Here is a 27,096-nt window from a genome sequence, read left to right on the forward strand (position 1 = left end):
TGCACAGAAAACAGTGGCGTTTTGTACCACATGTGTTTCGGGACAGTTTTCTCAACTTATCACCAATATGGTGGACTTACAGATCTGTGTCGTGTGTGTTCCCTATGTGCCTATGCTATTAGCGCCAGTTTTGTATAGTATCACGCTGTGTGGCGCCATATTCTGTAGTTCTCCTGAATTTATGAGCATGAGTGTAGATCTATATACAGGGTGACAATTATTGAACTATGTAAAATAAAATAGTCATAACTTCTGAACGGTCTGCGTTAGGACGACCAAACTGTATGGTTGGCCAAAGGGTTTGATGGGAATTGGTATGCACATGCGTGGTTTGGTTTAGCGACGAGGCCCACTTTCAGTTGAATGTGTTCACCAATAGGCAAAATTGGCGCATTTGGGGCACAGAAGATCGAAAAGACTCTTCACCCTCAACAGGTGACTGTGCAGTGCGCAAAGTCCAATCACAGAATAATCGGCGCGATATTCCTTCATGGCACGGTGATTACCGAATGCTATGTGAAGGTTTTGGAAGATGATTTTATCCCTGTTATCCGAAATGACCCAGTTTACGACAGAACGAGGTTCATGCAAGACGGAGCTCGACTTCATCGCAGCAGGACAGTATTTGATCTCCTGGAGGAGGACATTGGGGACCGCACTCTGGGTCTGGGGTACACCATTGGCATGGGCCACGATTGGCTACCGTATTCTCCGGATCTGAACACATGCGACTCCTCTTTGTGGGGCTATATTAAAGTCAAGGTGTACAACAGTAACACCAAAACCATTGCTGACTTGGAAGGTCATCAACAGCATCGAAGTTGCGACACTTCAGCGGGTCATGCAGAATTTCGCTATTCGTCTGCTCCACTACATCGCCAATGATGGCAGGCGAATTGTTCATGTCATAACCTAAATCCGAATATCTGAAGTGACGTTTACATGTCGAATAAAGTGTGTGCACGCCGTAGTTGTAATTAATTTACGGTTTTTTTTTCAAGTAGTCCAATAAATGTCACCTACTGGTACCGCCTGCCTCGGAATTTGAATCCGCGCCGGACGGCATGGATGTCGAAGACCCTCTGCACCATCGCGCCATAAGCCGTGGTGGCGCGCGCCTCCTGGCTCGCATTTAGTGTGGGGGCGTCACAGTGGAACACGTGGTCCCAGCGGCCAATAGCGGCGCCCCCGATACAGTACTTAAGCGCCTGCCACTCGCTCAGCCAGTCAGTCTAATACCGCCCCGACAACAGACAGCGTCTGTTCTTTGTTTTCGTTACTAGTGGACGCGTTGGATTCGTTTGGTTGTCTCTGTCACCCCGTTGCTTCTTGCGTGTTGTTATAAGGTCTCGCTCGATCGTCCGTCGTTGTTTCGTGTCCGTCCTTTCCGTTCGTTTGTTTGTTCGCGGGTCGCTTCTGTTTGGTCCCGCCGCGCTTCTTTCTCGGATACCGCGCGACCGGAACGGTCGCGGTTACAACACACCTTGTGCATACTCCGAAAGCCATTGTTAAGTGTGAAACGGAGGGTGCCCTTTGCTATTTCCTTTCCTGTTCCACTCGCAAACAGTGCAAGGGACAAACCGCTGTCCGTATGCCTTCGTACGGTTCCTAATCTCGCCAATCTTGTCCTCGTGGTCCTTGCGCAAAATGTACTATACAATCATTCTGCAGTCAACCTAAAATGCCAGTTCTTTAAATTTCCTCAATAGTGTTCCTCAAAAACAAAGTCGCCTCCCATCCAGTAATTCCCATTTGAGTTCCCAAAGCATTTCCGTAATACTTGCACGTTGTTCTAACGTACCAGTAACATGTCTAGCAGCCCTTACATGAACAGCGTTTTACTCAAGTTTTTCCAATAAAAGGAAGTCGACAATTCACCTTCCCTACTACATTCCCTACACGCTTATTCCATTTCATATTGCTTTGCAACGCTATACCTACATCAAGAAGCACTCTACTAATGCTGTAATCGAACATTATGGGTTTGTTTTTCCCAGTAAACCACATTAACTTAAAATTGTTTACATTTAGAACTAACTTCCATTCAACTAGAAATTTTATCTAAGTCGTCTTCTATCCGCCTTGAGTCACACAACTTCGACACCTTCCTGTATACCACAGCATCACCGGTAAACAACCGCAGATTCCTGCACCCTGTCGGCCCAATCATTTATGTATACAGAGAATAACAACTGTAATAACAGTCCTGTCGCACTTCCCGCTGGAGTACTCCTGATGATACCGTTGTCTCTGATGAAATGAAATGTGTGTGAAGTCTTATGGGACTTAACTGCTAAAGTCTTCAGTCCCTAAGATTACACACCGCTTAACCTAAATTATCCTAAGGACAAACACACACACCCATGCCCGAGGGAGGACTCGAACCTCCTCCGGGATCAGCCGCACAGTCCACGACTGCAGCGCCTTAGACCGCTCGGCTGTCTCTGATGAACACTTGTCGTGGAGGACGATAGTCAGGTTACTGTTATTTGGTAAGTCTTCGGGCCACTCACATATCTGGGAAACTATTCCGTACGCTTGTACCTTCGTCAACAGTTGATCGTGTGGCAACGTGTCAAAAGTCTTGCGGAGCCTAGGAGTATGGAATCCGCCTGTTGCATTCGCAGGATATCATGTGGGAAAAGGGCAATCTGAGTTTCTCACGAGCGGTGTTTTCTGAAACCGTGCTGTACTGTGAACAGAAGCTTTTCACTCTCTATTTATTATATTCGAACAGATAATCGTGGTAAATGGAAATGAGGTGTGGCGTCATTGGTTGGGAGGCCCCTTGTGGGGCAGGTCCGGTCGCCTTGATGCAGGTCTTATTACATTCGACGCCGTACTGGGCGACGTGCGCACCGGATAGGGATGGAATGATGATGAAGACAACACAACACGCAGCCCCTGAGCGGAGAATATCTCCGACCCAGCCGGGAATAGAACCCGGGCCCGTAGGACGGCAATCCGTCACGCTGACCACTCAGCTACCGGGGCGGACAGAATCGTGGTGGGATCGTGCCATATCCAGATTTGAAAGACATCCAGAAGTAGCAGTGGCCACGTGTTTGACTGCACGGGAACGTGAGGGACCGTATACTCGTCGTCAAGGTTATAGCGACCACATCCGACCACCACGAGGGAGGGTCACCGTGTTGCGCACCATGCACATCATAGCCCCTTCACATGTGCGCCTGCTATCCTAGAACATTTTATGCCATCACACATCACAGCAGTCGGACTAGGGAATTGCCGTCACATGCTTAGGCAGCCGCTAACACCATAACTCAGACGTCTGCATTTGCGATTATGCCGTGACCATGAAGCACGGGCTACTGATGAACAGCGTCGTATTGTGTTCCACGATGAATGGCGGTTCTGCCACTATCTCTGACGAGCATCGTCGACGAATATGCGGCAAACAGGAGGGAGGTCCCATTCTTCCAATGTTTTTGAGAGGCACTGTGGCATTACTTCTGGCATCGTAGTGTGGGAAACTACCTGGTGTGGCGCTCATTTTACCTCCAAGAATGTAAGTTGCTATGAAAAAGTTGTCGTACTACGACGACTTTATCAGATCCCTCATTTTGTGCGCAAACGTCTCTGCTAAAATACGCAAAGGAACAAGGAATCGTGGAGAAATGCTAAACGTTTTATATCAGACCCCGTCGTTCATCTCTAATAGCTTCCAAGATATGATTCTCTGAAATGCTAGCTGGTCTTTATGGACACCACACATAGGCGTTATGCATAAAATGGTTCAAATGGCTCTGAGCACTAAGGGACTTAACATCTGACGTCATCAGTCCCATAGAACTTAGAACTACTTAAACCTAGCTAACCTAAGGACATCACACACATCCATGTCCGGGCAGGATTCGAACCTGCGACCGTAGCGGTCGCGCAGTTCCAGACTGAAGGGCCTAGAACCGCTCGGCCACCTATGCATAGCTACAGGGTTGTTCAGCTACCACTATGTATGGATTTTATGCAACCTGCAACGCCTTCATAAACCATGTGCGGGATTTTCATAATCTCTTGCCCGCTATGCGCAAACTACACTGAACTGCCAAATTAACTGGTACAAAGTTTTGACGACATAGCCAGCATTCGAGCCAATGAAGCGCAGGATGAAGAACATCCCAAAGAAGGACTTTTCTGACAGTTTCACATGGTTGTATGAACCTCCTCTGGGTTTTCCTTAAATGGGTTATTCCATGTCAATTCACCTAGGCCTTCCTACTCATATATCACGGATTACGATGAAATGTTATGAAGTATTCGTCCATGTTCCAAATGAACATTGGTAAAGTTTAAGTTCGTCGAACAATACTGGCAGAGATATACACGAAAGAGCCAAGGAAACTGGTACAAATGCCTAATATCGTGTACCCCCCCCCCCCCTCCCACCCCGCGGGCAACACATCCTCCCATGGCCTCGACTAATGTCTGAAGTAGTGCTGGAGGGAACTGACACCATGAATCCTGCAGGGCTGTCCATAAATCCGCAAGAGTTCGAGTAGGTGGAGATCTCTTCCGAACACGACGTTGCAAGGCATCGCGATATGCCCTATAATGTTCATGTCTGGGGACTTTGGTGGCCAGCGGGAGTGTTTAAACTCAGAAGAGTGTTTCTGGCGCCACTCTGTAGCTATTCTGCACGTGTGCACTGTCATACTGGAATTGCAGAAGTCCGTCGGAATGCACAATCGGCATGAATGGATCCAAGTGACCAGATAGGATGCTTACGTGCGTGTCACCTGTTAGAGTCGTCAAAACTTTGTATCAGGCGTTCCGTATTACTCCGACTGCACACGCCCGACACCATTACAGAGCCTCAACCATCTTTAATTGTCCCCTGCATACATGTCCATCCGCTCGTTACACTTTGAAATGAGAGTCCTCCAACCAGGCTACATGTTTCCAGTAATCAAAAGTCCAATGTCGGTATTGACGGTCCCAGGCGAGGCGTAATGATTCGTGTCGTGCAGTCATGAAAGGTACAAGAGTGGGCCTTCCGCTGCGAAAGCCCATATCGATGATGTTTCGTTGAATTGTTCACTCGCTGACACTTGTTGATGGCCCGGTATTGAAATCTGCAGCTATTTCCGGAAGGGTTGAACTTCTGTCATACTGAACGAGTCTCTTCAATCGTCGTTGGTCCCTTTCTTGCAGGATTTTTTTCTGGCCACAGCGACGTCGGAGATTTGATGTTTTCCGGATTCCTGATATTCACGGTACACTTGTGACTGGTAGTACGGGAAAATCCCCACTTCATCGCTATTTCGGAGATGCTGTGTCCCATCGCTCGTACGCCGATTATAACACCACGTTCAAACTCACTTAAATCTTGATAACCTGCTATTGTAGCAGCAGCAAACGATCTAACAACTGCGATAGACACCTGCTGTCTTATATGGCTTGCCGACGGTAGCAGAAAAAATGAACAGAATCTTTTTGTAGGAAATTTAATGCAGTTAAATTTTATGCTGGCACACGTTTTCGCTGGACGCCACAGTTTTTGAAACAGTCAGGAATAACTCGTTAGAAAGTCACTTTTGTACGTTTTTCTTGAATATTTGGAAAACTGCGGCCTCTAACGAAAGCATATCCCAGTACAAAATTTAACTACATTCGTATGAAATGCATATTTGAACCATCAGCTGTTTTCATTTTAAACTCAAGTATCTACCGGTTTCGGCCTTGGACCATCTTAAAATGGTCTAAGCCACCAAATATCATTATCAATTACTTAAAATGTGCCGTCCCGAGTGATTGTGCTGTTGTAGGCGCTACAGTCTGGAGCCGAGCGACCGATACGGTCGCAGGTTCGAATCCTGTCTCGGGCATGGATGTGTGTGATGTCCTTAGGTTTGTTAGGTTTAATTAGTTCTAAGTTCTAGGCGACTGACGACCTCAGAAGTTAAGTCGCACAGTGCTCAGAGCCATTTGAACCATTTGAACCACTTAAAATGTGTTGTGCATGTCATGAATATGTGACACAGGATTTTAAAAGCAAACAAACTAGTACTAAACGTATACAGAGCAGTGCTGAATACTGGTGGCTTAGACCATTTTAACCCTTCATCCGTGATGATGATCCAAGACTGAAAGCGGTAGATATCTGGATTTAACATAAAAACAGCTGATGGTTCAAATATGCATTTTGTACATTACTTAACGGCTGTTGACAGCAACTTTCCAAAAATGTTTAAATACATCAAATGTCCTGCAAAAGCATCCTCTTAATTTTTCTGTAGGGCTAACAGTTTGCGCATAGTGAGTGAGAGGATATGAAAATCTTGTGTGGTGTCTGAAGGCGTTGTGGCCTGCATAAAACCCGTAGGTAGATGTAGCTGAATTCAGGTGGTAAATGCTGGAGTACTAATCCAAACGCCTGTTTCAATACCGCATTGGCATATTTTTTCATTTGATGCTCTTTCATCTCTGTCAACGGTTTTGTGAAAGGGAAAAATATCAAGTTCCACCATAGCAGAAATTCCACATTAAACCGGATGTGTGTGGTGGGAGGGGGTCGTGTGTTTATGTGGTTTAGGGGCGCTGATTACATAGGTTGTCAGCGCCCTTACGAAACTGGTAGAAAACAATGTGGTAAAAACGGAGAAAATGAGAGAAAAGAGACAAAAAGCAATAAAACGTAAAATCGCATTCACTCTCACACAACCCAACCTCACCCATGATCATTACCTGCACAATCACACTAGCTCACATCATGGAAGATAGCATTAAAATGGTTCAGATGCTCTGAAACCTTTCCGTAAATCTAAGAAAGACAAGAGGGAAACCAAAATAGATCCACGGGAATGTGTGGCTGATTGATCGTTTGGTAAAACGCGGATGAGCCAGCCATCCTCATAACACATTGAAAACGTTGCCCTGAGATGTTAGGGAGCAAGTTGAACAATTCAGAAGCCAGTTTTAGGGTTGCTTAGTATCCCCTGTTGGTCCTGCATTTCGTATGGCTCCTACTTGTGTCACAAGTATTCCGAATACGACGCATGCGTGTTTTGCAACCAGTCTCCTCTACAGGCAACCTTTTTAATAGTTCTTCATACTGATTTACAAATCTGGAATAAGTTGGCTTCCCAACTAGGGTCATCCAGTTTTTCGAAGGTTTCATTGTCTAATGTCAAACTCGGTGTCTATAGTAATCTCACGTTATTGTCAGTGTTACGGAGTGTTTCTCATGTGTAATTTGCATCCGCAAACTGGGCACATTTTTTATTTCTTTCAAGCAAGTTGCCCTCATGCACCGAACAAAGTACACTATACAGCACGGATACTTTTACGAGAAACGATGCTCCAGTGGCAACGAGAAGTTTTCGTGGGACCATTTGAATGTGTGACGCATGTGTTTCGAAACTTGCAAAGCTGATTCATCGCTTGGACTTTTTACACTTTAAATGTTCTTGTTTTGCAAAAGGCAGCAGTAAAAATCGGTGAACACATTCACCAAACTGAACTGATGTATTGTGTATGTAGGGTACTTTGAAACCAATGACAACGTTATTGTTGTACACTCAGAAAACGGCGGCCACGTCGTTAGATCTACTGTGAATCGTATACTGTGTACGAGGGAAGATCACTAACTAATACAACACATTTTTTTCCGAGTCAGTTTTTGATGAAAAATGCAGAATTTGTCGTGGAGCACCGCGAAATATTAGCACTTCAGCCCCTGTAGTACCATAAAATTGCGATAGGTGGCGGAACTGTACTTAGTCTTCAAAATGGCTCCTGCGGCGAAGGTGCGTTCCAAGCGTAGAGCTATCATTGAGTTTCTTTTGGTGGTAGACCAGAGCATTTGTAGGAGCTTGCAGAATGCTTGCGGAGACGTGGAAGTGAAGAAAAACACGATGAGACGTTGGGCGAGGTGTCCGTCATTATCGCAACAAGGTCGCGCGAACCTGTCAGATATCCCGCCTACTGGCCTACCGCACGCAGCTGTAACTCCTGTAATGCTGGTACGTGTGGACACTCTCATTGGAGGTGATCGACGGTCAAACACCTCGCTACGCAACCGGACGTCTCTATTTGTAATGCCGATACACTCGTCGACCGGTTGGGTACTGAAAGTTGCCTGACCACTGGATTGCTCTCCGTCTAACACAAAGCCATAAAGAGCAAGGAGGGACCATCTACGCAGACTTGCCTGGGCATTACGAGGCTGTCCGTAATAATTTCTTGTCGAACATCGTCACAGGGTTTATTACTTCGAACTGGAAACAAAACGGCAATCCACGGAATGGTGCCACACACCTCTCCTCCGAAGAAAAAGGTGCAAAGCTGCACCCTCAGCCGTAAAGTCATGACTACGCTCTTCTGGGACTCTGTAGGGGTTATTCTGTTTGATGTCCTCTCTCATAATTCAAGAATCAACTGTGAAGTGTGGTACCCCATGGAAATGCCGTGTGGCTAGGGTCTTCCGTCGCGTAGACCGTTCGCCTGGCTCAAGTCTTTCTGGTTGACGCCACTTCGGCGACTTGCGTGTCGATGGGGACGAAACAGTGATGATAAGGACAACACAATACCCAGTCCCTGAGCGGAGAAAATCTCCGACCCAGCCGGGAATCGAACCCGGGCCGTTAGGTATGGCGCGCTGACCACTCAGCTACCAGGAGCGGACACCCTCATGAATTTGACGAAAAGACTTCAGCCTGTTCTTCTCCACAAAAATATAAACGAACTTGTTGTTATGTGTAACAAAGCTAGGCCACACACAAATCTGCGCATCCGAGAGGGGCTCACAAAACTTCATTGAACTGTTCTTCCTCATCCACCGTACAGCCCGCATCTCGCACCTTCCCACTTCCATCCGTTTGGACCAATGAAGGATGCACTCCACGAGAAGCAGTTGGTGATTGATAGGGAGGTTATTGATGCAACAAGAAGTTGGCTCCGACATCGACCAGTGGAATGGTACCATGCGGGTATACAGGCGCTGGTAATAAGGTGACGTAAGGCCGTCGCATTGAAAGAAGATTCTGCTGAAAAATAGGGATTTATGGCCGCAAGAGTGGGGAAATTGCGTGCTTAATGGAATATCGTCTCAGTTATGTGACTGGATTTGTGATTTCCTGTCAGAGAGGTCACAGTTCGTAGTAATTGACGGGAAGTCATCGAGTAAGACAAGAAGTGATTTCTGGCGTTCCCCAAGGTAGTGTTATAGGCCCTTGCTGTTCCTTATCTATATAAACGATTTGGGAGACAACCTGAGCAGCCGTCTTCGGTTGTTTGCAGATGACGCTGTCGTTTATAGACTAATAAAGTCATCAGAAGATCAAAACAAACTGAAAAACGATTTATAAGAAATATCTGAATGGTACGAAAAGTGGCAGTTGACCCTAAAAAAAAAGGAAAAGTGTAAGGTCATCCACATGAGTGCTAAAAGCATCTCGTTAAACTTCGGTTACACGATAAATCAGTCTAATCTAAAAGCCGTAAATTCAACTAAATACCTAGGTATTACAACATAAATTTTAAGGAACACATAGAAAATGATGTGCGGAAGGCTAACCAAAGACTACGTTTGATGGCAGAACACTTAGAAAATGTAGCAGACCTACTAAGGAGACTGCCTACACTACGCTTGTCCGTCCTCTTTTAGAAAACTGCTGCGCCGTGTGGGATCCTTACCAGATAGGATTGACGGAGTACATTGAAAAAGTTTCAAGAAAGTCAGCACGTTTTGAATTATCGCGAAATTTTGGAGAGAATGTCGCAGAAATGATATAGGATTCGGGCTGGAAATCATTAAAAGAAAGGCGTCTTTCGTTGCGATGGAATCTTCTCACGAAATTCCAATCACCAACTTTTTCCTCCGAAATCGAAAATATTTTGTTGACACCGATCTATATAGGTAGGAACGATCACCATGTAAAATAAGGGAAATCAGAGCTCGTACGGAAAGATATAGGTGTTCGTTCTTTCCGCGCGCTATACGAGCTTGGAATAATAGAGAATTGTGAAGGTGCTTCGATGAACCCTGTGCCAGGCACTTAAATGTGTTTTGTAGAGTATCCATGTAGATGTAGAATAATGTAATGTATTGAAATCATGAATAAAACCAACCTGCTTTCAGAAAAAAAACTGTTGCCTCACTTACAGAACACCTTTAGTATTTATACTTAACTGAATTCCGTCTTTACCGTTAAACAGGCGAAATTCCCCCAGGCTTCAAGAAGAATATAATAATCCCAATCCCATAGAAATCAGGTGTTCACAGATGTGAAAATCACCGAACTATCAGTTTAATAAGTCACAGCTGCAAAATACTATCACGAATTCTTTACAGACGAATGGAAAAACTGGTAGATGCGGACCTCGGGGAGGATCAGTTTGGATTCCGCAGAAATGTTGGAACACGTGAGGCAATACTGACCTTACGAGTTATCTTAGAAGAAAGATTAAGAAAAGGCAAACCTACGTTTCTAGCACTTGTAGACTTGGAGAAAGCTTTTGACAATGTTGACTGTAATACTCTCTTTCAAATTCTGAAGGTGGCAGGGGTAAAATACAGGGAGCGAAAGGCTATTTACAATTTGTACCCTAAAGCAGATGGCAGTCATAAGAGTCGAGGGTCATGAAAGGGAAGCAGTGGTTGGGAAAGGAGTGAGACAGGGTTGTAGCCTCTCCCCGATGTTATTCAATCTGTATATTGAGCAAGCAGTAAAGGAAACAAAAGAAAAATTCGGAGTAGGTATTAAAATTCATGGAGAAGAAATAAAAACTTTGAGGTTCGCCGATGACATTGTAATTCTGTCAGAGACAGCAAAGGACCTGGAAGAGCAGTTGAACGGAATGGACAGTGTCTTGAAAGGAGGATATAAGATGAACATCAACCAAAACAAAACGAGGATAATGGAATGTAGTCAAATTAAATCGGGTGATGCTGAGGGAATTAGATTAGGAAATGAGACACTTAAAGTAGTAAAGGAGTTTTACTATTTAGGAGGTAAAATAACTGATGATGGTCGAAGTAGAGAGGATATAAAATGTAGACTGACAATGGCAAGGAAAGCGTTTCTGAAGAAGAGAAATTTGTTAACATCGAGTATAGATTTACGTATCAGGAAGTCGTTTCTGAAAGTATTTGTATGGAGTGTAGCCATGTATGGAAATGAAACATGGACGATAACTAGTTTGACAAGAAGAGAATAGAAGCTTTCGAAATGTGTTGCAACAGAAGAATGCTGAAGATAAAGTGGATAGATCACGTAACTGATGAGCAGGTACTGAATAGGATTGGGGAGAAGAGAAGTTTGTGGCACAACTTGACCAGAAGAAGGGATCGGTTGGTAGGACAGTTTTTTGAGGCATCAAGGGATCACAAATTTAGCATTGGAGGGCAGCGTGGAGGGGAAAAAATCGTAGAGGGAGACCAAGAGATGAATACACTGAGCAGATTCAGAAGGATGTAGGTTGCAGTAGGTACTGGGAGATGAAGAAGCTTGCACAGGACACAGTAGCATGGAGAGCTGCATCAAACCAGTCTCAGGACTGAAGACCACAACAACAACAACACCAACGGTCGTCTCATTTTCTATAATGACTTGGATTCCACGGTTCACCAGAACGTTATATCCCACATCCACAGCAAGCGTGCACGTAGAGATGAAGGCAGCGGCCGATGCTGTTGCCTCCAGAGATGAACACAATACAAGTGCAGCCAGCGCAGCTAATGTTACACTGCGTCCCTTGCTCACACAAACAACATTGCCGTCACGCGCTCCTTAAGTTATCACCTCTGCCTGAGTCCAACGTCTCAACCTGTTCTGTGCACTTCAGAAACTCAGTAATGGATATATGATAAGAAAATTGTTTAGAATCTACTCGACGTCATTGCAGAGGACCACTCCTCTACTTGACAAGGCTGCGAAAGATTTCTGCCATAACCTTGTTCAAGGAGCCAACTTTTCTGCTGCGAGAAACATAATGGAGAAAGATCTTCATGCTTCGATTGTCTTAGGTGTTCATAGGAAGTAGTTGTGCCACCAAACTTCCTTGTGTTTTACATTGGAATCCCCTTTTGGTTTTATTCGATGTCTGGTTCATAGTAATTTTCATAATTCTTCTCGCTGCCGGCAGCCCTTTGTTTGTGCAGCATGGGCCCAGTCTTGTGTGGTTTAATCATCAGTACGTCAATGTGTCTGTTATTGTGTTGTGTGAACTGTGTGTAGAACCTTTGGCACACTTTAGGCACCTGGGTGACTCTCCAAAAGGCCCTTGAAAGAAAGCCTCTGTCGCAAGCAAACCTTGGACACACCTGGTGCGCTTTGGGGAAACGAGAGGAAACATTAATAATGGCTGCAGCGGCAACACTCACTTAACTACGTGTCCACTCAGTCAAGTATTCCGGCATCACGCTCGGGTGCGCTCAATTAAATACTCCTTGCAATAATTCTAGCTTATGTATGAGAGGCGTTCAGCACATTTTTTCTGAAAGCAGATTGGTTTTACTCAGGATTCCAAACACCATAATATTCTCCACTCTTTTGACCACAAAACTCTATTTTTCAACAGAATCTCCGTGCAATGAGACGATCTTATCCCACCTTAGTGGCAGGGCCTGTATGCGCGCATGATACCACTCTATTGGTCGACTTCGGAGCCACCGTGTTGCTGTACCTCTCCATCATCCACGAAGTGCTTCCCGTGGAGTGCGTCCTTCCTTGCTCCAAACAGATAGAAGTCAGAAGGTGCAAGATCCGGGCTGTAGGGTGGATAAGTAGGAACAGTCCAATGAAGTTTTGTGAGCTCCTGCCAAGAGTGCAGACTTGAATAAGGTTCTTGTTTAGTCATTGAGGAAGAGGAGTTCGTTTACATTTTTGTGGCGACAAAAATGCTGGAGTGGTTTCTTCAACTTTCTGACCTTTTTTTTTTATTAGTATGGCTAGGGCCCCCGTCGGGCAGACCGTTCGCCAGGTGCCGGTCTTACAACTTGACTGCGAGCTGCAGTTGATGAGGATGATGGTGAGGACAGTACAACACCCACCGGGAATCGAACCTGGGCCCAGAGGATTGCCAATCCGTCACGATGATCATGCACCTTACGGAGACGGACAACTTTCTGATGACAGCACAATAACTTCAGAGTTGATTGTTGCACCCTGTGGGGTAACATCGAACAGAATAACTCCTTCAGAGTCGCATAACACCGTTACAATTACGTTACAGCTGAGTGTGCGTCTTTGAACTTTTCCTTTGGAAGAGAGGTGGTTTGGCGCCAATTCATGGACTGCAGCTTTGTTTCCAGTTCGAAGTGATGAATACATGTTTCATCGCCTGTACCGATATTCAACAAAAAAATTGTCGCGATCAGCCTCGTAACGTGCAAGCCATTACGCACAGATGGTCTTCCTTTGTTCTTTACTGTCTTCTGTTGGGCGACGAGGAATCCAGCGGGGGCACAACTTTGAGTACCCCAACTGGTGGGCGAGTGTCTCAGCACTACCAGGAGACGTCCTGTTGTGCTGTGAGGTGATCCGTCGATCATCTCGAATGAGACTGTCTGTATGTTCCAACATTGCAGGAGTCGTAGCTGTGAGCGGCTGAACGGTGCGCAACCTTGAAGTGATGATGACGCCTCGCCCAACGACTCACCGTGCTTTTGTTCAATGGCAACTTTCCGAGGCATTCTGCAAGCACCTATGAATATCTGCAATGCTCTAGTTTGCCGCAAAAAGAAAAAAACCTCTCAGTGACTATTCTCTGCTTGGAAAGCAGCTTCGTTACAGACGCCATTTTGAAGGCTGTGTGTAGTGGTGCCACCTATCGGAAGTCCATGAAACTATAGTGGCTAGTGGAAATATTGCACGATGTCCCACAGCAAATTCTGCTTTCTTCAACCGAAACTTGCCGAGAAAAAAATGGATTAAATTACTTATTCAACGTCCTTCGTAGGTTCTTTTACACTAGATGTTACTAATCGGAGGACTTCTACGAACAAGCGGTATTATTCTACGAATACTAGCCAACTGATTACTCCATATTCTGGAGAAGTTTTATATTATCTAACTTACATTATGTTTATCGCGTAGATAAGAACAATTACACCTTTTACACCTGACGTTTAGGTTGTTGTTTTGTTTTCAACCAAACACGCTTCGCCTATGCATGTAGATCACCAGTGATCTATAACAGTAAGAAAATTACTTAGTTATACATGTTTTATTAGGAGATCTGTAATGTTTCCTGGCAGCTCATTTAAGACATTTAACAAATATATAATTGCGATTTATTACTTACCTCTTTCTCGTTATTCTTTTAATTTGTCCATTGGATGTTTTGTAGCGAGTACGTGCAGTCGGTACATGTCTCCAACCGATCGTATATCACATTTATTTATTTATTTGACCACACCAAACTGTCCTGTTGCTCACTGCGCATCAGCTTGTTCACTTACTGAGTCATCGTGGGAGCTGTTGAGGATGACAGTGATGTGGAATGTTGGGGGAAGGATGGAGGGAAGGTACGTGATGCAGAAACTTTGTGTGTGTAAGTTTTTCACAATATAATACCTTAGGCTGTGTTAACAACTCACTCAGATCAGCCATTCCACTTAATGGATTATAGATATCACCGTTAATGGTAAAAAATGGAGCAATAATGTTAATATTGGGATTAGCTAAATTTTTGAACTTACTTAACGTTACGTATTCCCAATGTGCGATTACGTTTCTCACAATATTTGCTGAGCTGGTAAATAGGAAGAGTGAACCGTGCACAGTATTTGCAATTACGGATACTGAGTACGACAGTCACTGTTTAGTCACTATGAGGAAAGATCTGCGTACAAGATTCTGTCTCATGGCGTAGGGGAGAAGCAGCATTAGGGTGTCATGGCTCGGCGACGTCATCTGGTTCCTCTATCTAGTGTTCCGGTCCCCGCGGGGGTTCGAGTCCTCCCTCGGGCATGGGTGTGTGTGTGTGTGTATTTTTGTCCTTAGGACAATTTACGTGAAGTAGTGTGTAAGCTTAGGGTCTGATGACCTTAGCGGTTAAGTCCCATAAGATTTCACACACATTTTCCTGGAATCGAGACAGATCCATCTGTTCAACTAGAAACTGCCGTTATTATTATGAAATGGACGGTTCTAACTGGCTTTTCTGTGGTATCCCTATCTTGTCGTAACTCCATCAACACACGCAGTTGGGGAATGGGATAGCAAATTTTTGGAACAAATTTAACTGAATGTAAATATTGTATAGACCAAAAAAAATTGCAGATTTTGTTCTACAAATGCTGAATACTCAGAAAACATATGGAAAACTTAAATTCTTAGATATCACCATACACAAGAGAAACAACAAACATGAATTCACAATCTACAGAAAACCCACAATCACCAGGATCATTATTCATAACCAATCTATCACCCCATAAACCACAAAAAACCCAGCTTCAGATATTTACTACACAGACTGAACGAAATACCGATGAACAAACATGATTACACGCAAGAACTGAACACAATACAACAAATTTCACAGGAGAATATATATGATGCAAAGAGAGTAGACAAAATGAACCAAAAAATACAAAAACAAACAACACATAAGCATGAAACACACGCACAAACAAAACACAACACAACACACTACAAATCTGCAGATAGTAAGTAACAAATGGCATATAAACACTTACAACAACAAAGTGACACATAGGGTGGGTAATATACCAAAGAAACAAGGACTCAACATAGTATACAGATCCAAGAACACAATACAGAGCAGACTTGGAAGAAATACCCCCAACACAGACAAATACAGCCAGTCCGGTATATACCAACTTACTAGCAACTGCTGTTAATCTATATATGTGGGACAAACATGCAGGAATTTCAGAAGCAGGTATACAGAGCACCTCAGATCACTGAAAAGCAATAGCTTACACTCAACATTTGTAGACCACCTGATAGCACATAATCACCACCCAACAAACATTGAAACTGACTTACGCATTGTTAAAACTAGTAGCACCTTATACCAAAAATTAACTATTGAAGAAAACTAGCACTCAAAATCGTGGTACCCAAAAAAACGTGATATATACTCACTTCCGTTTGTAAATGCATAATAAATAGAAAAATTACGTTTGGGTGTTTGCAGATTAGAAGTTGTAAATTGTGTAGCACAATAGCTAACAAAATAATTGTCCAATAGCATTATACAAGGTGTGTAAACTACTGCATACATCCACTCTTTTTGCCAATTAAGCTATAAATAGAACTTTGACATAGTGTTTTAAACAACACATAGTGCATCAGATTGTTAATACATATCTCAACTGTGAACTATGAACAAATGATGTATAATATTTTGCAACAATTATTGATTCACAGCTATAAATATTATGTACCAAAATTTCGCTAAATGTTAATATGTAACAACAATCTTAGAGTTAGAAAATAAAAAATAACCCACTGAAGAAAGCACAAAAAATTCCTGAAACAGTCTGGGTGAATCAAAACAGAAATAAAGGTGTCTTGCGTAAGGCAGAATTCCGTTCTATTTTCGTAGCAAGCATGGACATAACAAGAAAACTGCAACATCACAAGATGATTATAGCATCATTAAGTAGACGTTCGAATCAGAAAACCCATACCAATTCCTGAAACATGTCTGGGTGAATCAAAACAGAAATAAAGGTGCCTTGCGTAAGTCAGAATTCCTCGTCCTATTTTCGTACCAAGCATGGACATAACAAGAAGAACTGCAACATCACAAGATGATTATAGCATCATTAAGTAGACGTTCGAATCAGAAAACCCATTCCAATCCGAATAAGAATGCTCTCCCAACTTTTGGTAGCCTTCTTCAGACCTCGGGAAAACACCCCGCACAGTGTCTTCTAGGCAATCCCAGAAAAGGCTTGAATGCTCCAATCATGGATCTGTAAGTCAGTTCCGTGGCTCCCACTGTGAAGTTAACGACGCATGCGCCAATGAGACGTGTGTATAAGGTAATGGGAAACGAGTGTCGTCCCGTTCCCACGTAGAGACTTGTTTGTCGGAAATTCTGGAAGCTTTGTTGCACTTCGCACAGCATTCCCACGAGAAGAGCAAAGTTTGGAAATTTGCAGACGCACGACTAGCTGGAGACCACACACAGCAGGATAACGGCCCAGGGATAGCTGAGGATTGCACCCAAAGGTTACTGTCAAGCAGAGTTCTCACCGCTTCTACCAAATGGTTCAAATGGCTCTGAGCATTATGGGACTTAACATCTGTGGTCATCAGTCCCCTAGAACTTAGAGCTACTTAAGCCTAACTAACCTAAGGACATCACACACATCCATGCCCGAGGCAGGATTCGAACCTGCGACCGTAGCAGTCGCGCGGTTCCGGACTGAGCGCCTAGAACCGCGAGACCACCGCGGCCGGCCGCTTCTATCATTGGCTTCCTGTTCTTCTTCTACAGAGGACAGCAGTCTTCCATTCCGCAGCTTTTTGTATGCAGAGGCAGGAGGAGATTCCCTGAAAGGCTCTGCTAGCACAGGAGCTGCCTTCTGAGAGACTGACAGCTCTTCCAAAGCGTGTCAACTCTCCTCCAGTTTCCACCGGAGCGAAAGCGAGTTCCCCTGGTCAAGACCAGATGCAATTAATCGGAAAAAATTACTACAAGAATGAAATGTGAGGTTACATACCCCACGTTGCTGCAAACTACCCCTAACCACTCATGTAATCAGCGCGCAGTCCCGGTGAAAAGTTGACAACTAAAAACTTAATTGGAAAGTAAATGATGCAAGAGTCTTGTACGCAAATTCAGTGTGCCAATACGGCAAAATGTGAGGCGAATGGCCTGAAATAGGCCACCGCCTCACGCTAGTAATTTACGTATTAACTGCGCAGTAACCGGACCTACTAAACTTTCAAACGCTCTGGCGCCAGCAAAACTGGAACACGAGAAGAAGGACAAGACATATCCAAAGAAATTTCATAGTTAACGGTATCTCCCACGCCGGAGTAAACGAATCAAACCTTGCTCCTTTTCAATGATCATAGAATTGGAAACGGAAGCTCTCTTAATTTCAAGCCTTAGAGGAAGTGCTCTACTACGTTCGTTTCCATCCAAATAGGATTTTATCAGTGGTTCCTTCCTAAAAAGTGGCCTCTACCCAGCCAATGCCAGGTCTGGACTGGTATGGCCCCCCACCATCTATGTGGAGGACCCACCTTATACAGGCTGTTATTATAACGAAGTCTCCACTTCCAAAGGCATTTTAATGTTGCTGCCTAATCCCCCTGCCCGTCCCCTATCCGCCACCCCGGAACCTCCACTCCTTCCTCCTTCAGGGGGACGAATCCATGTACCCGTTCAGCTTCTCGTGTGATATCATTTCTAAAGGTGTTTGTTCATGGAGTATCTGGGCCAGGGCGTGGGAACAAGCCCAGTATTTACCTGCACGGATGCGGAATACCGCCTGAAAATGACATCCAAGCTGGCTGGCTTGCCGGCTTCTGTCGTTACCACAAGGGGCGTGTCCGATCCGGGCCAGTGCGCCTCTTCGTGTCCCTGAAGAAGGCACTTCAACGCTCTCGGCATTTCGAGCGGTTTTTATGTCATTGGTTATTTGTTTAAAATATCTGTTTCCTTTTACTCCAGTTTCACTACATCAGTAAATAATCTTTTCATGCAGCTGTGAAATTTCTTCCTTTTTTTTAAATTTCTTTTTTCACTACGTGTTTTGCAACGAGGTACTTGTTATTTTTCATTATTATGCACAAAGAACTTTACGTTATTGGTTATTTTTAAATTGTTATAATTTTATTTTATTGCATTTTAGATTACTGAAGCACGTGGAAGAAAAATTTATGAGTATTTCTTACAGCCTTTAGAGAACAAGGTCTGCTATTTTTATCTTTTTGTCTATACAGTATTTTTGTTTTTGTTTTGTATTGGTCATCAGTCTACTGACTGGTTTGATGCGGCCCGCCACGAATTCCTTTCCTGTGCTAACCTCTTCATCTCAGAGTAGCACTTGCATCCTACTTCCTCAATTATTTGCTTGACGTATTCCAATCTCTGTCTTCCTCTACGGTTTTTGCCCTCTACAACTCCCTCTAGTACCATAGAAGTCATTCCCTCATGTCTTAGCAGATGTCCTATCATCCTGTCCCTTCTCCTTATCAGTGTTTTCCACATATTCCTTTCCTCTCCGATTCTGCGTAGAACCTCCTCATTCCTTACCTCATCAGTCCACCTAATTTTCAACATTCGTCTATAGCACCACATCTCGAATGCTTCGATTCTCTTCTGTTCCGGTTTTGCCACAGTCCATGTTTCACTACCATACAATGCTGTACTCCAGACGTACATCCTCAGAAATATCTTCCTCAAATTAAGGCCGGTATTTGATATTAGTAGACTTCTCTTGGCCAGAAATGCCTTTTTTGCCATAGCGAGTCTGCTTTTGATGTCTTCCTTGCTCCGTCCGTCATTGGTTATTTTACTGCTTAGGTAGCAGAATTCCTTAACTTCACTGACTTCGTGAGCATAAATCCTGATGTTAAGTTTCTCGCTGTTCTCATTTCTAACACTTCTCATTACCTTCGTCTTTCTCCGATTTACTCTCAAACCATACTGTGTACTCATTAGACTGTTCATACCGTTCAGCAGATCATTTAATTCTTCTTCACTTTCATTCAGGATAGCAATGTCATCAGCGAATCGTATCATTGATATCCTTTCACCTTGTATTTTAATTCCACTCCTGAACCTTTCTTTTATTTCCATCATTGCTTCCTCGATGTACAGATTGAAGAGTAGGGGCGAAAGGCTACAGTCTTGTCTTACTCCCTTCTTAATACGAGCACTTCGTTCTTGGTGGTCCACTTTTATTATTCCCTCTTGGTTGTTGTACATATTGTATATGGCCCGTCTCTCCCTATAACTTACCCCTACTTTTTTCAGAATCTCGAACAGCTTGCACCATTTTACCTGCTTTTTCCAGGTCGACAAATCCTATGAACGTGTCTTGATTTTTCTTTAGCCTTGCTTCCATTATTAGCCGTAACGTCAGAATTGCCTATCTCGTGCCTTTACTTTTCCTAAAGCCAAACTGATCGTCACCTAGCGCATTCTCAATTTTATTTTCCATTCTTCTGTATATTATTCTTGTAAGCAGCTTCGATGCATGAGCTGTTTAGCTGATTGTGCGATAATTCTCGCACTTGTCAGCTCTTGCCGTCTTCGAAATTGTGTGGATGATGCTTTTCCGAAAGTCAGATGGTATGTCACCAGACTCATATATTCTACACACCAACGTGAATAGTCGTTTTGTTGCCACTTCCCCTAATGATTTTAGAAATTCTGATGGAATGTTATCTATCGTTTCTGCCTTATTTGACCATAAGTACTCCAAAGCTCTTTTAAATTCCGATTCTAATACTGGATCCCCTATCACTTCTAAATCGACTCCTGTTTTTTCTTCTATCACATTAGACAAATCTTCACCCTCATAGAGGCTTTCAATGTATTCTTTCCACTTATCTGGTCTCTCTTCTGCATTTAACAGTGGACTTTCCGTTGCACTATTAATGTTACCACCGTTGCTTTTAATGTCACCAAAGGTTGTTTTGACTTTCCCGTATGCTGAGTCTGTCCTTCCGACAATCATATCTTTTTCGATGTCTTCACATTTTTCCTGCAGCCATTTCGTCTTAGCTTCCCTGCACTTCCTATTTATTTCATTCCTCAGCGACTTGTATTTCCGTATTCCTGATTTTCCCAGAACATGTTTGTACTTCCTCCTTTCATCAATCAACTGAAGTATTTCTTCTGTTACCCATGGTTTCTTCGCAGCTACCTTCTTTGTACCTATGTTTTCCTTCCCAACTTCTGTGATGGTCCTTTTTAGAGATGTCCATTCCTCTTCAATTGTGCTGCCTACTGCACTATTCCTTATTGCTGTATCTATAGCGTTAGAGAACTTCAAACGGATTTCGTCATTCCTTAGAACTTCCATATCCCACTTCTTAGCGTATTGATTCTTCCTGACTAACGTCTTGAACTTCAGCCTACTCTTCATCACTACTATATTGTGATCTGAGTCTATATCTGCTCCTGGGTACACCTTACAATCCAGTATCTGATTTCGGAATCTCTGTCTGACCATGATGTAATCTAATTGAAATCTTCCCGTATCTCCCGGCCTTTTCCAAGTATACCTCCTCCTCTTGTGATTCTTGAACAGGGTATTCGCTATTTCTAGCTGAAACTCGTTACATAACTCAATTAGTCTTTCTCCTCTTTCATTCCTTGTCCCAAGCCCATATTCTCCTGTAACCTTTTCTTCTACTCCATCCCCTACAAGTGTATTCCAGTCGCCCATGACTATTAGATTTTCGTCCCCCTTTACATACTGCATTACCCTTTCAATATCCTCATACACTTTCTCTACCTGTTCATCTTCAGCTTGCGACGTCGGCATATATACCTGAACTATCGTTGTCGGTTTTGGTCTGCTGTCGATTCTGATTAGAACAACCCGGTCACTGAACTGTTCACAGTAACACACCCTCTGCCCTACCTTCCTATTCATAACGAATCCTACACCTGTTATACCATTTTCTGCTGTTGCTGATATTACCCGATACTCATCTGACCAGAAATCCTTGTCTTCCTTCCACTTCACTTCACTGACTCTACTATATCTAGATTGAGCCTTTGCATTTCCCTTTTCAGATTTTCTAGTTTCCCTACTACGTTCAAGCTTCTGACATTCCACGCCCCGACTCGTAGAACATTATCCTTTCGTTGATTATTCAATCTTTTTCTCATGGTAACCTCCCTCTTGGCAGTCCCCTCACGGAGATCCGAATGGGGGACTATTCCGGAATTTTTTGCCAATGGAGAGATCATCATGACACTTCTTCAACTACAGGCCACATGTCCTGTGGATACACGTTACGTGTATTTACATTCAGTTAAATTTCTTTCAAAAAGTTGTGATCCCATTTCTCAACTGCGTGTGTTGTGTTGATGGAGTTACGACAGGAGACAGATCAGGTGTGCTACAGAGAAGCCCGTTAGAATCGCCCATTTCATTATAATAACGACAGTTTCTAGTTGAACAAAAGGACCTGTCTCGATTCCAGGAAGGCCTGTTAGAGGAACCAGATCACATCACCGACGAGCCGTTAAACCCTCATCCTGTTTCTTTCCTACGCCATGAGACAGGATCTTCTACTTTGATCTTTCCTCGTAGTGACTAAACAATGACTACCGAACTCAGTATCCGTAAATGGGAAGCTTCTCTTGTGAATATGAAATACGTTGCGTATGCGGAGCTGCTCGACCATAGTCCCCCATTCTTTTTAGCTTTCTACACGCAGTCATTGTGAGCGGTGTGCTGACCCCACGCCGCTCGTATCCGCATCCTCCACTGAGGATGACACGGCGGTCGGATGGTCCCGGTAGGCCACTCGTGGCCTGAAAACGGAGAGTACAGACAGTCATTGTGTTGACTGGGCTGGTAGTTGAGTTGCACTTTGGAACTCACGAGTGGTTCCTTCCGCTGATTTCATGCCACTGTTTTACAGCCACCCTCCGTAATGTGCGTCAGTTCCTGTTTGACAGTACATCAGGTCTGCCTGCTCTAGGTTTAACTGTCGTTGTTCTTTTGCGTTTCCACTTCAGATTTATTACTTACGAACACTAAGAGCATGAAAGTTTTCGAGGGTATACATCTCCGGTTGCCACACGTTGCCACGCTCTTATTTAAATGTGCTCTGCCATTGTCTCCTAATACCTCTTTGTTGATCTTACTTGTCTGACAATGTGCCAAGGTGAAGTCCGTGCTTTAAAGATACAGTGGAATACCCGGAGTTAAGACCAAGGACAGAAACGAGGCCACCCTTGAACAAATGACACGCAGGCGCTCTCGGGGAGTACACACATCCTGTTAGGCTGTTGCGGCGACGGCAAGAATTTTGACAGCCCGCAGATGAAACTTTTATGATCGATAGTCTTTTATAACGGAACTCAATTACAGACACTCGGCCAGGCAAGCACAACATAAGGCACCGGAAGCGGCTGCATTGATCTATGGTCATATGACGGGACTGTCAAGTATTACGCTATTGGCGTCCATAATCAGACTTAAACCCATTATACTCTACATGCATTTAAAATTCTTAACAGAACAGTTTACTCTCGAATGTGTATACATTCAATAAAAAATTCACTATTATAAAACTCTCTTGTACTGACACAAAAAACTAAAATAAAATTTCACTTGACAGCGCTCGAGTAACCTTCGCTGTCATCGTCCTGTATACAAATATACCAGTCCAAAAGGTAATTATAAACAAACAAAATAACATTTCACAATACAGAAAAATTTCAGTTGCAGTCATACAAGAAACGATAGACCTCCTCAGTTTAGTTAGAACACTAAATTATTTTGAATTAAACAATTACTCACTCTCCCAATTAGCCGTTGTAGCCACGAGTTGCAGTATTGCAGGCACATTAGCAAATATTTTCTTGCTACGTTAGAAGAAAAATTTTTTGCACCCACAAATTCTTCAACCAACAAAATCATCTGTATTTTGAGGTACGTGGATTACACACTTCCCCTGCGAGATGGAGATGAGCTTGACATCGAACGTATCCATAAAGCACTAAATAAACTACATTAATAAACTATATTCTAAAATGCACTTCATCATGGCAACAGAAACGAACAAACCAATTAATTTCCTGGACCTCACAATCACTAACAACAATAACTCACACGTTTCTGAAATTTACAGAAAGCACACAACAACTGACAACATCATACATGCTAATTCATGCAGTCCAAAGATACACAGCCACAAATACTCGTATTTCCAAGTAATGATCAACACAAGATAAAACCTACCACCAAACCATACTCCCATAAAAAAAAGACCTCGATGCTTTACGATATATAGCACAACAAAATCTTTTCAACACAGACGCAGTAATGCAGATATTAAAGGAAAACTATACCTCTGCAACCAAAAACTAACAAGGACATACAATTATTCAGAGAAACAATAAAAAAGAAGTAAACCAATGTACTTACGAATAACATATTTAAGTACAATATTAAATAAATTAAACGCGCTAAGGAAGACGGATCCAATTCACGTGTAAGGTGGCTATAATTTTGCACCTTACAAGCACTCATCTACATACTTGCCGTGATTTACAACTGGAATTAGGTATCATTTCGTAGGTTGTACATTGTATATATGAATATTTAAAGAAGACTGACATTGTCACATACACCTTGTAAATCGTTGTTAAAGCTTATTGCATAAAAGTTGATCGAGGTCTTAATTATCAAAACGGCGTAATAAATGATTGCAAATACTAGTAGATGTTGGAACGCCAGTCGATATGAAACGACAGGCGTAACCCAGGCCCTGGGTGGAAAAGCCCACACAGGTGCGTTGGTCCTGGTTCACACAGGAAATAAACCAAGACGGACTGTCGGGACACCTGAGCGCTGAAGCACAACTCAGCGCGGCCGGGCGGTGATGTGGTGGGAGGGGGGTGGAAGGATAACCGGATAACACTTCGGAAACTCTGAAAATCTTGGACACAGCAGAGAGGAACGAGGAAGCGTTACCTCGGAAATCAGGCAGGCTGGGTTATTTCCGAGGATTTTTTCTCTGAGAAGCCTTTTTTAGACGTGCAACAGGTAGTTCAGTCTAATATATCGAGATCACACTAGAGTTAGCGAAAATCATCCATCTACATGCTTCAAACACTTACGAACGATAACCAAAATGCAGTACGAATGGAGTTAGCAACGAAAATTTTACACACATTACCTAAAGATTTAACAATGAACGCAGCTGAAGAGATAGAAATCTACATACACATGATACAACGCCCTGATGACGTTTTAAGTCAACGATATGATTTAAAACAAACATTTAACACAAAAATTTATTGAATTACCAACAAAAGAGATAGACACAAACAACTCACAGACACAGTGATTACAAAGCTCGTACACACAATCCAAAATGATAACATCAACACACCATGGTAACTGTACCAATTTGCATCTTTGATCAATCGTCAATCTGGCAGATCTGACGATAAAACGTAAAATTATGAAAAATACGAGAAAGAACCATTAACAACAGGAGCAAATCACAAAATAGCTTATATGACTCTTATACCTATATCACATTGTTATATAATACATAGTGACAAAGACCACTGATGATGTATGGTCATTACTAACAAATTAGTATATCCGAAAATATGATTAACCAACATTACAATAAAATAAAAAATGTTATGTAACTTTCGCAGATGGTCTGAGGTAATCAAGTCGAAATGTATCCACCACAATAAACACGTCATTAAATGGCCACAGCTGCAGTCTGGATTTTATTACATAATGTCTCTAAGAGATATATTCTACGCTGCAGGCCCAACCGACCGTAAAGGTAATTTGTGCGTTGCTTCAGGCTATATACGAAACATTTTACAAATTATATAAGATTCTAGCAGGATGATCATATTTAGTACTTAACTGTTCATTTTCGAGTACAAAATGGGATGACGAAAATCCGCTCTCACCATTATTGAACGCCGAGTGTCTCTGTTGAATAATAACTTTTCCACGCACGCCACCAAAAGACCAACACAATTTTTTTATCAGTTTTAACACTTCCGTTTAATATAAAAATATTAAACAGAAATATTAAAATTCTCTGTTAATAAAATGGAAGCTCCAAAACTATCAGCAATAAGGTAATACATTTTTTATATTTTACATGACAAGGCTATTTCGGCTGACTGCCATTATCAAGCGGCTTGCGAGAGTAAAATTGGTAACATTATCTATACGTAAATCGTGGCTGTCTTATGTTTACATTTACATTGGTACTTAAGTCTAGTTGGAAGTGTCGACCCTATTGCATCTACAGTAAATTTGTTCTATTAACTCGTGGTAAGTATAACATTTGTTGTTGTTATGGAACGTAAAATATACTTTTTTAACAGATATTTTGATAGTTCGGTGTTCTGACAATTCTTTATAACGATGACATCTATTTAGAAAGTGTATATACAGCTTACCAGACATGATGTTACATTTCGTTGCTCTTATATTCCTTTGGATTTTATCTATATCAATATATATTTCCAGTTCTTCGAGAATGTTCATAGTAAGTCGTTTCGATATTCTGTGTAATATTTATAACGTAGTTTGCATTCTCTCGGCTTCGTCGTTTTAGAAAAATTACAGAGATTAAAGAAAGGTCTTACTGTGAACATTCTCGTAACTACAAAAAAGAATTATTTTATAGAAAAAAATTACTGTAGACGCAACATGGTCGTCACTCCCAACTAGACGTAAGTATCAATGCAAATGTAAACATAAAAAAGCCAAGCTTTACGTGCAGATAACCTTATCAATGTTGGTTTCGCATGTCACTTGATAGTGGCACTTAAGCCGAAGAAGGTCTGTCGCGTAAAATATTAAAAATATATTACCATATTGCAGCTAGTTTTGGAGCTTTCATTTCCATTATGTCTTATAATAACTTATACTATGTTGCGAGTACGACGCAGCGTAAAATTCTCAGTTAATTTAGAAGTTATACGATTACAAAATTTTCGATGAGCTAATAAGTTTTAGAAATAACCTAGCAAAGTTAATGACGAAAACAATCTTCGAAGACCATCATTTACTTCGCTGTGTAAATTTACCAGATTCGTACAATTGACAACGTTGTTTGATTAGACATAAAATGTATTCTGATTACGTAAAGATGAAAATCACTAAGAAGTTTTCGAAGTCATGTGTGGATATCCTGTGTCTTAAAGCAGTGGATTTTGTAGTGCATAGTTAATTTGATGATGGAGGGAAATGTATGGTTTACAATTGTAGAGGCAGACAGAGGACTGACTACAGTAAGAAAGTTCAAATGGATGAAGGCCGCAGTAGTTATGGAGCGATTATAATTCAGGGTGAACGGATATCGACTGTAAGTTTCGCTGATGACATTGCTATTCTCAGTCAAAGTGACGAAGAACTACAGGACCTATTGAATTTAATAAACAGTACAGAACAACACTGAA

This window comes from Schistocerca gregaria, chromosome 7, assembly GCF_023897955.1.
Source record: "Schistocerca gregaria isolate iqSchGreg1 chromosome 7, iqSchGreg1.2, whole genome shotgun sequence".
In the NCBI taxonomy this organism is placed as follows: domain Eukaryota; kingdom Metazoa; phylum Arthropoda; class Insecta; order Orthoptera; family Acrididae; genus Schistocerca; species Schistocerca gregaria.